A 15802-nucleotide genomic window follows, 5' to 3' on the forward strand; every position below is an offset into this window, starting at 1 on the left:
TTACAAACAGTTTGTCCATAAAGGAAGTATAAATTACGCTGCTAGTTTCCAATTTTTATAGACAAATGCAGACTAAAAACATCCATGTCCCATTTTTAACTTTGGACAGAAATGGGAAATAGGTGTGTCGTTGACTGATTCTCAATGCTATCAGATATTATTGCCAGGCCGTAGATTTACACGTTGCATAGTGAAGAAAAAAAATAGGAAGGATTTCCTGCAAGTGGGTAAATGTGGTGTACTACAAAGCTTATGTTTTCATAAATGTGTATTGAAGTTGCATATGTGGATGCTTTCAGCATTAAATCCATCAAGCACATAAAGAGTAAATATCAATTAAACAAATGCATAAATAATGCAGCTGTCGCGCTATATTAAAATATGAGCAAAAAATAAACATGGATAAATACAAATGGGTATATAGAAATATATAATAACCAGGAGTCCTAATTATAAAACATTCTAAAATGTACAAAACTATACTTCTCCAACAGAAAAAAATGTAATAACCTCTTTTTAATACAATAGAGAAAAACCAAGTAGGAACAAAGGTTAAACTTGTACTTTTAACAGCAAAGCTTTCCTCACTGTGCTATGTTAATGAAAACTTCCTCCAGAGTGCATGTTCACAATAAGGTCTCTTGACACCAAGATAGTAAAATACAGCAACTAGTAGTCAGGTTAGAGATAAGAGTGTTGGAACAACCAGGTTTTTAAAAACGTTCTAAAACTCACATAGAAGATTATCTGATGTCAGGAGGGAGAGAGTACCCAGTGCAGGGAGCCAATAAGGAAAAACTGGCCCCTCCAAGCCTTTTCAACTTGCTTCTTGACACCATAAGTAACTTGTGGTGAGCCGATCTGAGATGGTTATTGGGAAAGTAATGCTGGATTCTATAGGACACAACAGCAGGACTTTTGCCGTGTAGAGCCTTAAAAAAAATGCAGGCTGTTTGAAAGACAGTTCTCTGAGCTACTGGAAGCCAGTGGAGCTTTCATTAAAGGCTTAGTGCGGCGGCAATGTAGTGGCCGACAAAAGATCAGCTGGGCTGCCTGATTTTGAACCAATTACAGTCTATTGTTTAGGCCAGTAGGGAGCCCCAGATAAAGCAAGTTGGCATAGAAATCTGAGAAATCAGACCAGCCAGAAGGATTTGAATGGCAGCAAGAGAACGCTTCTGAGGGCTGAGGGATAAATCCTCGTCAATGAGAATACCAAGACTTTTAACAGCTTTCTTGGGCGTAGGTGGAGGACCCAATACAAGGGGCCAGAAGGAGGGATTCCATTGGATCAATTAATTTTGAGTAACCACAACTTCGGTTTTATTGGAGTTTAGTTTCAGCTGGTGAAAACTCATTCAGTCCCCAATGTAAAGCATGTTATTTTGGAAGAATGCCTTGAATTCCATAGTGTTGTCGATGGTGAAATCAGCTGCATATCGTCAGCATAGGTATATATTTTCACCTTTTGCTCCTGAAGGTAATGTATTAAAGGTTGAATGTAGACATTGAAATAATGGGAGGGGGTGATGAGGAGGAACCCTGTGGTATACCACAATCTGATTAAACCTGATCAGAGCGACATGGGGGAAAGGGGAGTGAGACTGATCGAGTCCGGTCCGGTGAAAAAGGAGGCCTGTCACACTAGGGAAGTGTCTCACACACACCTGCAGTGCTGACACGGTCAATCAATAAGTCGTGGTCGACTTGTGTCAAATGTCGCTAACGATCAAGAAGGTCCAATGCTGGAGTAATTCCATTATCCGCTTCCTTCCTCATATCATCCATTACAGCGTGGAGGACTGTGTCTCAGTTGAATGAGCAGGACGAAAACCGTCCTGATGGAAATCAAGAAAACCGGAGTCCTCCGAAAAAAGAATAAATATGTAGAGCTACGCGAGTCTCTAATAGTTTAGCTAAGTAGGGAAGCAAAGAGATTGGTCTGTAGTTCTTTAGCATAGTGGAGTTTTTTTTTTTTTTTTAAAGAGGGAACATTGCAGCCTCCTTGAAGGAGTGAGGAACCTTGCCCTAAGTAAGGAATAGATTAACGAAAGAGCTGGCTAGCTCCTGGAAGGGTGAGAAAATTCTTTTTGTGATGTAAGGAAGGTATAGATCGTTCAGAGAACTGTGGCTGTGGCAATCAACTTGAAGAGGCGCGCTTTACCTTAATTTTATGTCACAATTGTATTTTGAATAGAACTTACCATTGTGTTGTCCTGGCGTGTTCCCTGTTCCACCACTGAGTTTTCAGATTGTTGTGGAGGGATAGATCGCCACAGCAGGAAGTGCGCTATTCCACTTCCGGTTTCGACGGAGGTTAGCAGTCTAGCTGCTCGCCTCCACTGGCATAAAAACCACATGCCCTCATCGGCACGCAGCGGACGCGCGCCTTAGGCAAGCCCGTCTGCGCCCTTCGCGCCTGTACCGGGCCCAGGACCCCCTTCCCTGGCCTTATTGCTTCCCATTCCATTGGTAACTCTCGATGCTATTCCTCATCACAGCTAAAGAAAATCAACTTATGTGCTGCTAGGCCTCACTGTCTGGCCCTGCCCCTCCCTACCAGCCTCACACCTGCACCTGTCCAAGGTCCCTCATGCACTTTTATACTTCCCCCTCCCTCCACTTATATCTCCCCACCCATACACCGGGCCCTCTTTCGCGCGGCGCTTATCAATGCCCGCTCCCTCCCAAAAAGACAACCTGGACATCATGGAGTTTACCACTAGCCAAGACCTTGACATCTTGTTTATTACAGAAACATGGGGTGATTCCTCCTCCGGTCCGGACTTTTGCTCAGCTACACCGGACGGTTACTGTGTGATAAGACTGGATAGACCCACAGGGAAGGGAGGCGGGCTAGCCATTATTCACAAAGCCCTATACCCTACTAAAATAGAATCTACTTTCCGCCCTGATTGCGAGGCTCTCACTTATTCCATTGCTCTCAATAACAATCAAGCTTTTAAAGGCACCCTCCTTTACCGCCCCCCTGGTCCCCGCAAACGCTTCCTCTCAGCCCTAGAGGAACTGATTGAGCCTACAGTGGGATCCTCCGACTACACCATATTAGGAGATTTCAATTTCCATCTTAAATCTCCTAGTGACAAGGATACTATCCATCTCATTACTGACCTACAAGTGGTCGGATTCCATCAGTTAGTATCAGTATCCACCCACCAAGCAGTTCATACGCTTGACGGGCTGTTCACCAATAACCCCAATATTACCTTGCTCACCGTCATTCCCCTAGTATGGTCGGACCACGCTGCAGTGATTTTTACCATTAAGGCCCACAACCCTAATCCACCTCAGTCTAAGGCGCATATTCCTAAGATCACCCGAGCCTGGAAAAACTTAGAAATCCCTCTACTTACCCATATCCTTTCCAACTCTCTTTACGAGGTCTCCTCTAATCCCAGCACATTATCCAACTTGTACCAGGACTGGCTTCAGGACGCTTTTAATTTGGTAGTTCCGATCAAATCGATCTTTCCCAATCGAACCAATCAGTCTGCCTCATGGTTCACAGAGGATCTTAGACTCCAGAGACAGTACTGTAGAAATCTTGAGAGACACTGGCGTATACACTACAATCCTCAGGACAAACAAACCTATAAGGACGCATTAGCTATATACAAGCACTCCATTGTTACTCATAAGAGTTCTTTCTTTCTAACCCAAATTGAGTCCACCCAGAACTTCGCTAAGAAGCTGTTCCAGGTAGTCAACACCCTTTCCAATCCTCCTACATGTCCTTCTATCGAGGCATCACAAGATCTCTAATTCTTTAGCCAAATTTTTTGCCACCAAGGTCACCACTAAATACTCTGCTTTCTCCTCTCAAACACACCCCGATGGTTCCGACCCTAATCCCTCCCTTACACCCTTCACCCCCACCTTTTCCAACTTTCACACAGTTCCTTCTGAACAGATTAGCAAACTAATTGGTTCCATTAGGTCAGGGTCTCCCCTAGACCCTTGTCCACCTTCCATACTTAAACTCATCTCCGAGGTCATCACGTCTCCGAGGTCATCACGCCTCCACTCACGGCCTTCTGCAATTCCATGTTTCTTACAGGCTCTTACCCGTCAGTATGGAAAAATGCAGTCATCAAACCCCTTCTTAAAAAAACCTTCCCTTTACCCCTTAGCACCAGTCAATTACAGACCCATAGCTTGCCTTCCGTTCCCCGCCAAGATATTTGAAACACTCATGAACAATCAGCTATCTGAATATATTAATCAACACCATCTCCTAGACGACACCCAATTTGGGTTTAGGCGGGGTCACGGTACAGAAACGGCCCTGATAAGGCGACTGACGAGATCAGGGCAATCTTAGATCAAGGTGGGGCGGCGGTCCTTATACTTTTGGATCTATCCGCTGCCTTTGACACGGTCGATCATTCCACCCTGATCGACCGTGTCTCAACCCTAGTTATTAACTACTCTGCAAAGGACCTCCTTGCCTCGTTTCTTGCCAACCGCACCCAAACTGTGAAGCTGGGCACTTTCTACTCTACTCGCCCATCTTCACTCTGCCGTGCGGGGTGCCCCAGGGATCCTCGCTAAGTCCGACACTATTTAACATATATGTGTCGGACTTGGCGAGGGTCATCAAAGCACACGGGCTGAATTCAATTTGTCACATAGAATTTGAGTGAGAACCGCAGTCGGGATTATTACGTTCTCTGATCGTCTCAATGATAACCTTGGTTTTATTTTCAAAGTTGATGATTTTATTTCAAGAAAAAAGTTGATATTGCCTGTAAAATTCGTTTTCTGTATGTTTTTAGACTCTGGACGTACACTTCCCTACCTTAAAGGTAGATCAGTAAGAATCTATTTCAAATTTGCCTGCCTGAGTTCAAGCTTTGCAGCTTTCAGCTGCAAAGGGTCAATGTGCTGCAAAGCGGGTTTCAGTCTGTGCCTATCCAATTTCTGGTGAAAGTACCTGGGCGGGTAGGGTTTTCTTTGTGTTTTTTTTAACCAAAGAGTAGTCTTGTAAAGTAAATTTAATGAGGTGATGATCTGACCAGACTCAAGGGGAAGAGAGTGAGGTTAGCTATGGTTAGATTGGAAGACCATACCTGATCTAAAGTGTGACCTTTACTGTGAGTAGGTACAAATATGTTGGTCAAGTTTGAGAGTGGTTAGAATATCAGTCAGGTCTAAAGACAGTTGACCACCACCGACTTCATTCGCCCAGTAGTTAAAATCGCCAACAAGGAAACTTTTTGTATAAATCGACAGACAACTGGGATAGTGAGGCAGACACAATTTGGAGGAAATTCTGCATGTACCCTGGTGGTCTATATACATACAAATAAGGACAAATAGCAATGGGGAGGATGGGGAGTCAAATTTAATCCCAATATTTTCCACCCCAGGAAGCGTAAATGGGGGACATTTGTTGTTTGACATGTGTTTTTTGACGATTGCCTCCACCTGTTTTCCCCTGCGAACAATTGATATTAAGTAGATAAAAAAAATGTCAGGAAGGGCTGCAACATTGTCTGTGAAATCACGATTGTTTGAATAATAAAAAATAAAAAAAATCTAAATAGTTTAAAACCACTCTTTGATTGCCCCATTTCTTTTACATTTTGGAAAACTTCCTCAGGATGAGGACTACACTAGCTTTTCCGATTGTGGACTTGCTAAAAAATAAAATAGATGAAAGAAAAACTGAGTAAAAGAGAACTAACAACCACCATCTACTGTGTGACAAATGTCATTAGGAGATGTAACCGGCCATAACCTGTATTTAATTTTGAATGGGTAATATGTGAAACAAAAGAAGAAGAGCACCATACATAGATGTTGCGATCTTTACAATTGAGATATGGTTCACACTAAGCAAACCATAAGCTAGACAGAAAAATCTGGAGTAATCTTTTGTACTTTGTAAATTAGAGCAATCTATGGTTTATTTTAGCTGTAAATCATGAAATTACAAAAAGCATTTTTCTGTTTATGAACTACATCCAAATCAGGCATCAAAAATAACAAACGTTTTGCAACACATTATTTCTGACGTTGCTGATCGAAGAAATGTTTGTGCTCTTTCACTGTGTGTGTTTACTTGGTGACTATCTGACGTAATCCCAGGCAGGTGGGAAAATATTTTCTAAGCTACTTGTGCTTGCTCCTCCAGTCTTTCTAGGATTCCTACTTGTCAATACTGGACACATATAAAGATAAAAATGTTTCTTGCTTTGCTTGGTCTCCAACTTCTTTCTCTTCCACCGGGTACCCATGAACATGATGGGTTTTAGAATGGTTGCTCTCCATTAAAATGCCCCTCCCTTACCTTGAAGAGTTTCTCAACTGGCAATGTCACCAAAATTTCCGATATCTCAATCCATTCAATCTACCTAAATGTATTTTAGATATCTACACTACTGGATATGTATGTTCTTTTTCCGTTCAATTTCTCAAATGATGTGTACAATATTTAGCAGTCTACAACAGAGAAAACAATTACAGAACACATGAGCATTTTACCTAAAAATCATGTTGGGTACAATGATGGGAGACACCCCAATCTCAGACCAAAAAAACACAATAATTGCAAGTGAAAATACACACAGTGAAGAAAATGATTAAAAACAAACATTGGCACCCGCCAGGGCGGAATAATCTCAAAATGAATGTGGTGGGCATGGCAGTATAAATGAAAGGAGATGTGGTAAAGGACAATAAGAAGTTACCCATGTGCTGTTCCTTAAAATATATTTGAACTAGCCCAGGCCCATAGCTTGTGTGTGGAATCCTGTCTTCACGTTGGACTTATGAAGCAGCTGGCAGATATGAGAGCCTGCCACCAAGTTCACTGTGGATAGGAGCTGGCTCTCCAAGATTGCACTACAAAAAGCACAATGATAGAGGCATCAGATGGCTATGTGGCTTAGCAGGGGCAGTGCACACTGGTGCAACAGTACAATAGGCGCAGGAGAGCAAAGGCACAGCAGAGTAATAAGGCTGGAATAGAATCTGAAGTGAGGCAAGCAGCATCATAACTGTCATCTCCGAAACTTAGGAACCACAACTGCATGTGCTGCTTCTGCAATGCAGCACTTTTGACTTTTAAAAGTAGGTTTTGCTCGCAACAAGGAAGAAATACCTGAGACAGCAAAGTATTGCCTTCCCCAAATCCTGGCCAGAATAACACTGCAAATTCAGCATCCGAATAAATGGCAAAGCAAATGTGAATTTTAAAAACTTCTAAAAAGTCCGATATGTGTTGGATTATGGACCAACAGGAACTTAGTGAAAAGTTATCATACCAACCCCTGGACTGCACTGAGCAAAAAAAACACGGACCTTCATTAAAGGTGGTTTAGGGGTGAGGGTTCTCTCCCAAAAATTAAACACAACAAGAAAAAGTTGGTCAAACTAATTTTCTGAACACAGACTAGTGAAATATCGGAATACATAAAGGACTGAAATTGTACCAAGAAGCATTTTTTCAATGCAGGTACAATTCGGGTAGGAGCACATTAGAAAAGGTGTTTCCCCCTCAAGGGTACTTCAGAGTCTGAACCATGTAAAGATTGCTAAGCTCAACCAGACTAGAAAGCCCTCCACTGCCAACCAGGCATTTTCTCCTCATGTCCTGTGTGGCCATTCCAACCGTTCTCTAAACCGCTTGTTAAAATAAAATCATTTTTTATGTAACACAAATTCAGATCACATACCATATAATCACGGTTTGCAATTCACCTTAAACTCCAAACCTTGCTACGAAAAAAAGGGCCCTGCTGACATGCCATTAGTACTAACAGTGTGTGCCCCAGCTTTATGGCAGTGAAGCCACCGATTCTTACGCATGAAGTAGAGATAAACAGTCTGTTCTCAAAATCAGCTAATGAACCTGTATCACTGAATCTTAAAAATCCACTCTAAACCAAAGCCTAAAATTGCCAATGAATTCCCCCAACGCCGAAGTTGTGAAAGTTTCTGAAATACCTTGTTTATCACAAATAGAAAAGGTCCTTGTGTGGTTGTAAAACATTTACAAATGTACAAACAAAGTAAAAGGCCAATAATCAGCTGGAAACGCTGTACTCCAACCTGCTGTTCATCAGCAAACTCAACTAATCTAGGTTTGCCCTCCATTAGCTTACTCTACTAATCAAAGTGAAGGTCTTGCAGGGCCACAAGTGTACTCGTCAACCAGGATGTTACCAGGAAGCTGCCCGCCTGCCAAGTTTGGTGTACTGAGAATCAAATTTCATTTAGAAACCACTAAAAAGTAAGGACTGCAGGAGCAGAAAAGCAAGTGAATGTGAAATTTACTATGATCAATTTTCAAAGAAAAGACACTGCTGATTGGCAAATCCAATGAATGGCATTGTTCCTGAAGGTAACAGATGAACCTGCCTTTCACACCCAAATTCCTCTTATGCTCTTCTTCGCTACCTGTCGGTCAGAAGCCTAACAATGGTTATTCACAATGGATTATGGATATGTTTGTGTTTAGGGTAAGACTACTGCATCCACAAGGCTCACTCCTTCTACTGTCACCTTTGTTTTGTTACTATGCCCTGGTCTCTCTTGCTCAGCCTCCAGCACTCTGAAAAGACCCAGTGGCGGCATACAGCTCTTTACAAATTAACAACATATTCAAACCTATCAAGTGTCTGAGATTCAATGCCCCATAGGTTTCTATATGAAAAAGACAATAGTTTCGACTAGTGCTGGTTAGTAAAATTTGACAGCACTCACTGTACTCAAACCATAGACTTTCGAAGGATGAAAGGTTAAGTCAGCCTTGCAGGATTTTGTTATATCGTTACAGACCTATCTCAGCAGGAACTACATACCTGGGAGAATGATCTGAACAGTATACTTCAGTGATCTGCATACAGGCATTAAATAAGGCTCAGAACCTACTCCTTCAGGGAGAAAAAATACCCTTTGCCCTTTTCCCCTTAAAAAAGAAAAAAAATGGTTATTCTCTACCACTAATCAGAATACTGCTTCTATTGACCAGATTAATGTAAACAATGCATTTATGAATGCAGTAAACAGTCGAAATGCAATAGATTTACAGTAATTCATAAAAATGTGTGTTGGGTACAATTGTATGAATCCTAGTCAATATGTCTCTCAGCTACGACATTTTTCTGACCTATATGAAAACGTAAATAACCACAGAGAAAGTGAACTTTAGTCCATTGAGGGAGGTGTATAGATATCTGCGACAAGGTTTATCTTTTTCTTTAACCTCATAACAAAGAGCCTTTTGGTAACTTTAACATTTCACTTACACACATTGTGTTCTAGGCAATATATTGTCCATACAGATACTTGAATGTAGACAGGACAAGGCCTTTGCCCCAAAAAATATATATTCTATGAAAAATGATGATTTTAAAACTAGTTGGAAGTTATCACATGCAATCCAAAATGCTTTTGATAGACCGATTGACTCTTTAGAAAATATTACATTTCCAGACATGCTTTACTTTCAATGGGGCAACATCCTAAATATAAAATCATTCCGAACATTAAAATACAACTTGTAATGTGGCCCATATTCAGTACTCCATGGTAGTTTTATTGTGAGACAAATAGAAGACATGTTTTATAAAAAAAAAGCAGAGATGAATAGCAATTTTGTATGAATTAAGGTGTATATACCGAAATGTAGATAAAACGCACTACCCTGTGCAATAAACAAACAAAATAAAGGAATTTATTATCCACAACTATCAGTGACTCAAAAACCTAAAAAACTTGGCATAATGAAGTCAAGTAATCAACCTCGAACTGAAAAAGTACCAGGTTCTGCAACCTGCCTGGTTTGTCCGGATTGGCATTCACTTTAAATGACATTTCCCACTGTCCAATATCTGTATGGTAAAATCAACAAAAGCTGCAAAAATACACTCCGAAAACAAAAAACTTCAGGGACAGTTTTTTTTATAGGAATCCACAAAGCCCCTCAACAGAAAACTCCCAATTTTGTGAAACACGAACATCTGGCTATTTTTAAATCTTTTAAGATTCTATACCACCGAAGTTTCCTTCTTACCTCACTAATTTCTTTCATTTTCAATAGCAATGCCATTATGTAAATGTTGTAATCTGCATCTTATGCAACATACCCAGGAATATTTATGCTCAGTTCGTCCTTTATATTAAATTAAAAAAGTAACATTAAACCTCTCCATGCAGCCTTTCGAAATAGTAAAAATATTTAAATGAGCTTGCTTTAGAGGCCTATCAATAAGGAATAGTGAAAAGTGTCCTCCATTGTCCACAGAACATTTCTTTCTACAACAATAAACTTTCGAGAGGAAACATTGATCATTTTTGGTGGCCTCCGCTTTCCTCGGACCGTCTTTCTATATATTCTGTACACGTTGTACATTTCGCAGTTCATGCAAGTCTATATTCAGTACAAATTACATGTTTCTGCATCGTTCATGTAACTTGGACATATGTAAAGCCCTCTGCTACTAAATAGACTTGGACCACAAAAAAATTGTAAAACGGCATAGTAATTTCCTAGAAAACGTGTACCCTGTGCCCTCATTTGATCATAGATTCGAACTGAAATATCTGTCTGAAAAAAATATGTTCCAACACATTTGGAATCACAGTATAAATGAACAAATCAGAAATAAACAGCAATCCAAACAGTTATCTGATATGCCTTTGGAGGCGTTAAATGTAAAATGCACTTTCGCAAAATTACCGTAGCGTCGACTATTTGTGTACGGTACTAAGCAGAGCACTAACTGACGTGCCAAATGCTGCCGTGGAACAGAATGCGTAAGACAAAACAAATTCTTGTCTCTCCCAATGCCATCCAATTACCGCACAAACAACGCAGTGAGTTGACAACAAATAATTTGATTTCAATTAGTCTACAAGCTATCGTATGTAACATATTAATATGCACAAACCAAGCATCTCCCAACATCCATACACACAACTTCCGTGCAGTTTGTTTTTGTTTGACCTGCTAGCTCTGTAGATGTGCACCTGTCACACGACCAGGGGTAACCAGATGTAACAGGATAGTACATGGGGAAATTGCTAATGAGAGTATTAGCACGCGGCAGTCCCCCAAAAAGGAAATTTCACTGTGCTGGATTATTTAAGTCCCCAAATATAAGGCAGGTGTTAATGAGCGCTTTAACATCTGCTATGAACAAATCTAAGGCGCTAGGTCGGTATTAATACATCACTATGCAGTATTCACACAGGTCAAGGTTTTATTTAACTAAAGGATTGTGAAAATGGGAGTATCGAACCACATAATGTATATTGCAACATATGGCGAGCCACTGGGTTACGAATAACAAACTCTGCTTAAGAGAAGAATCACTTGAATCTCTACATGAGCGACAACACTATTTGTCATGACCGTGGTGTGATGTTATGACCAGTAATGACACAGGAAGGTACAGTACAGGGATAGCGACGGCAGTGGATAACATGCAGGAAGGCTGCGATCATACAGAGAATCGTGCACATTTTTGCATACAAGAAATCAAACCACGCATACATATGTGCAATCACAGGACAAGAAACACACAATAACACGAGAAAGCAACAACGAAAGTGACAAGCCCTTCAGTTGCAGACCCCAAACCATGAAACCCGGTATCACTAAAATCCGAAGCAGACTTATTTGGGATTTAGAAAAAATAAAAAGCCTTACCCATTCACAAAACCAGTCAAACCAAAACACTTGAAACAATTGCTACCTTTGCTTTTAAGTATGATCAATACTGTGCCCTTTAACCAGACCAGGCGAATGCTATCTTCGCACTTGGAGATTACTTTTTCACGCACCTGGAATTTATTTTTATCTCAGCATACAGGAGTTTTTCCAAGTCCAATAACGCTTTCTTCTACCTCCTGGGGCATTGATGCGCCATTCTGTTCTCTTCTTGTGCCACTAAATACCCATCTGTTCCTCTTAACGGACTATTACAGCTGCTGCAGATATGCCTGCCTCTTTCTCGAGCTACTGAACCCGTTTACAATAATACCTGCCGTGACTCATACTGTTACAACCGGTTACAGTCTTGCATGTCCCTTTCTTGGGACATTACGGTTGCCTCCTATCCAAGAACTGTCTCTTCTCAGGCTGTTGATTGCCACTGTCCTGTCTGCAACATTCTCGTGCACTTAGTGTTGGTGGAGCAATGTAAGCCTCTTCCCTGGACAACCAATGCAGATCCTGACTGTCTGTCCAAATGGCATGCAATTACAGAGGTTAAAGCCCGCACTGTCCCCATCTAACCATGCCCCCAAAATACCTCAGTCGCCTCGGCCGGTGTGAGCCCCTGTCAGGTTCAGGGGAAGCTGGACTCTTAGTAGTGGGACAGGAATCCCCACTCACCGGCCATCTTGAACATCCGGCTCGACGACGTGTACATCCATACGTCACTCACCCGGCGTTATTGCGTCACGCGAAGCTCTCCAGCCCCGAAAGGATGCTTTTGCCCTTCTATTGCGATTGCATCTATTTAGCGATAGTTGTAAGTACTCCACAGCAGTGACCCTAAGTGCATGAAGGAAAACAGACGGCGAACTGTCCTGGTCGCTCTGTCTGTAGACATAAAAGAAGGGCTACGATGGACAGGTTCTTCAGAGGAACTAATTGGCTCACTTGGAATCAAGTTATTGGATTATCTTTTAAAAAAAGGATTTTAAGAATTCCAAAATCAAGCCAAGTATACGTCGGTCCCAAACATGTTATGAGATGTTTTTAAAATCCAGTACGCCACAGGAACTTATGTAATTATTATATCGTATTTACAACACTAACATCATAAAAAGCCTGATTAATTTCATTTTTTAATGTTGTTGCTCCGGCTCTAATATTGCAAACAAAACGGTTTCTTGTATTTTGTTTGGTTGCTCGCGCCCTCAATATTGTGAAACCAGTCCATACTAAGATGGCCGTTACTTTCGCTTAAGTTTGGTAAAGGGAATACACTCTAGGCTGTCCCTACAAGGCCTTAAGTTTCCTGTTCAAAAATGTCTGCTCGTTTTACGTGTCTTCTAGAAACGGCGTCGCTATGTTTAAAGTCCTCTGTCTATTCACATGCATGTACTCAGGGACAGCTGGATGAGGATGTACCCAATTAAGTTCTACGGACGTGTAATTACGTTTTTCTGTTATAGGAACCGACTGCTATAAGCGAGAGCCACTTAATATTTTTATTTTTATTACTCTTGTGTTCTCAGAAGAACCCTTTCAGTGTATTATGCCAGTTTGCGGTGGAGAGGGGGAGAGGATGTGGTCTGGTGTGGTGTGTGCCTACTTAGGTGCTTGAAACCAGGGTTCGAGCCTCGGGGGCGCGTACACATCCCAAGATTCTGGGCAAATCACTTAATCTCCCCGTACTTGAATGTGTCCTTGTGTAATAACCGGTGCTTTATGTAAAGCGCTCCAATACCTTCCGGTCGAGTTCGTGCTATATAAATCTGCATTAAAAAAGACCGAGATGGTTGATGCTCTCTTTATCAGATAAGCTAAGATGAAGCGCCTCTTAGGATGGGAGATGGTGTTAACCTAAAAAATACACGACAATATCTGTCTCCCTACAGGTAACAGTTTATCAGCAGCATAATCAATTAAATAAGCCTTAAGAAAGTGTGAATCCAGGAAGTTTAGACAGCATGCAGGTTTATTAAATACTAAAAAATACAGAAGGCAAAAACAATAGTAGAAATGCATGGTAAATCAATATAGAGAAGCCGAGTTTCTGCAAATGTTTGTCATTTGCACATCACCAAGTAAATTGTTTTGATTTGTTTTGCTCCTATATAAATCTTTGTTTGCATCACACTTCTGAATTACAAAATAAAAAAGTAGCTTTCGTAATTTCTGGTATATTTTGAAATATATTTGTACTATTCATTTACAAGCAATTTAAATGTTTTGTGTTAGAAAAAAACTGACATCTTACAGCCTTTTGTTTCTTAATGATCGTCTGACAACTTACACGCCTTCGGTACGGTAGTCAATCCACAGATCATTTTTATACAGTAGAGCTCCAGTGCCATCATTGTCGTCTTTGACTTTTCCTTCATCTATTTGTGAGACACCACAACGCTATTTGCACCAGCACTTGCATTTTGCTTTGGAGGTGAGGAGCGGAGCGGAGGGACTTTATTCCCCAAGAGGCAATGCGGCTCGAGTGCTGACGCACGCCAGAGACGACACCAACGCGCCAGGAGGCGCACTTAAGGCTGCCGTTTCTCCCGCAGCGCGGGACGCCACAACGCTATTTGCACCAGCACTTGCACTTTATTTTCGAGGAGCGGGGGGAACTTCATTCCCCAAGAGGCAACGCGGCCCGAGTGTAGACTCACACCAGAGACTACACCAATGTGCCAAGAGGCGCACTTAAGGCTGCCGGTTCTCCCGCAGCGCGGGACGCCACAGCGCTATTTGCTCTTGCACTTTGTTTTGGAGGTGAGGAGCAGAGAGGGGAGACTTTATTCCCCAAGAGGCAACGCGCCCCGGGTCCTGTTGCACGCCTGAGACGACACTAACGTGACAGGAGGCACACTTAAGGCCGCCGGTTCTCCCGCAGCGCAGGACGTGCATAGGTGGGCCCGTCTGCGCCCGTCAGAGACTTGAGGAGGCAGGGCAGGGCCACCCCTTTTGGTTCTCAGCGAGGGCGCCTTGAGAAAATACCTACCTTGAGAAAATACCTACAAGTGTATGTCGCCTTGTACTTGCCAAGTGTGCATCCCCTGATGTCCAGCTGAGTTTGCAATGTGATGGGTTGGCATATGTATCTGTTGTGTTTTTGTTGTGGATGTATGCAGTGTTTGGCCTGTGCTGGCTCTTTCAGCTGACATATGCTCTGTGTGTGATGTTCTATTTGCATGACATCGTGTGTGAGATGTTTGTGCATTGTCATACATTCAGTTGTGTGTTGCAGGTGTAGTGTGCATTACTTGTGTGACTGTCACATGCAGCAAGGTGGATTCTTGTTCCTGAGCTTGTTTTGAGTGCACATTGGTGGTTTGTCCTCCTATTTTTAACCTGTCACTTGTCAGGATTGTGCATGTGAATGCATGTGTTACACTATGACTTGATGGGTGGTGTGGTATGTCTGTCTGTGTTAGCTTATTGTCCCATTGATCCAGTTTGTGTCCATGATTGTTATGCGATGATGCACTTCATATTTGTTGGGGTATGGTGTCTGTGCATTGGTCCTGAATGACAATGTTGTGTGCTCCTGTTCTGTCTGGGTTCCCATTGCCTTTCCACTGTTTGGCTGGCCGTATGTGGGCTTGTTGTACATCTGTGTATGTTGTTTGTGATGTTTGTGTTTGGCTATTGTTTTTGTGCCAGCCTTGATTCAGGCATCCCTGAGTGTGTGATGTTTGTGGATTAAGCCCAGGGAGTGTGATTGTTTGTCAGTGTACTCACAGGACATTATTTGCACAATTCTGTGTGTTTGACACTGGTGCTGAGTGGTGCAGGTGTGAGGTGGGTGGAGGAGGGGTATGTGTGAAGGATCCAACTTGTGTTTGACAGTCAGGGAGTGTGACAATGAGCAATGTGTGTTGTGCTGATGACACACACATGTCAAGCAAGTTGAGACAGATGTGTGGCTGATCACTGTTTGCCATCAGACACTTTCCATCTTCGCTGTGCCTATGCATGGCTTGCCTTGCTATCTCCCAGAGTTGTTGCACTGGGGTCACTGTGGTTTAATTGCACTCACTGTGCCAGCTATGTCTGATTTGATGGCCTACGGGTGTTGTGATATGTTCCTTCTCTTGCATAGGATGTACACATGCTTTGTGG

At 42.1% G+C, this 15802-nt stretch overlaps 1 protein-coding gene across 6 annotated transcripts in view; it reads right to left on the reverse strand.

Moving 5' to 3' along the window:
• Positions 1 to 12604, reverse strand: part of SEC16A (SEC16 homolog A, endoplasmic reticulum export factor) — a 421944-nt gene extending 409340 nt beyond the window's left edge. For 5 of the 6 annotated variants that reach the window (XM_078641921.1, XM_078641919.1, XM_078641920.1 and 2 more), the window contains exon 1: positions 12285 to 12601. The gene's annotated coding sequence lies outside the window, so the exon portion shown is untranslated. Of the gene's footprint in view, positions 1 to 12284 lie in introns of all 6 variants that reach the window. The other variant, XM_078641918.1, reaches the window with a different exon arrangement.
• Positions 12605 to 15802: the final 3198 nt, after the last annotated feature.

Source organism: Lissotriton helveticus, chromosome 5_1 (genome assembly GCF_964261635.1).
Source record: "Lissotriton helveticus chromosome 5_1, aLisHel1.1, whole genome shotgun sequence".
Classification (NCBI taxonomy): domain Eukaryota; kingdom Metazoa; phylum Chordata; class Amphibia; order Caudata; family Salamandridae; genus Lissotriton; species Lissotriton helveticus.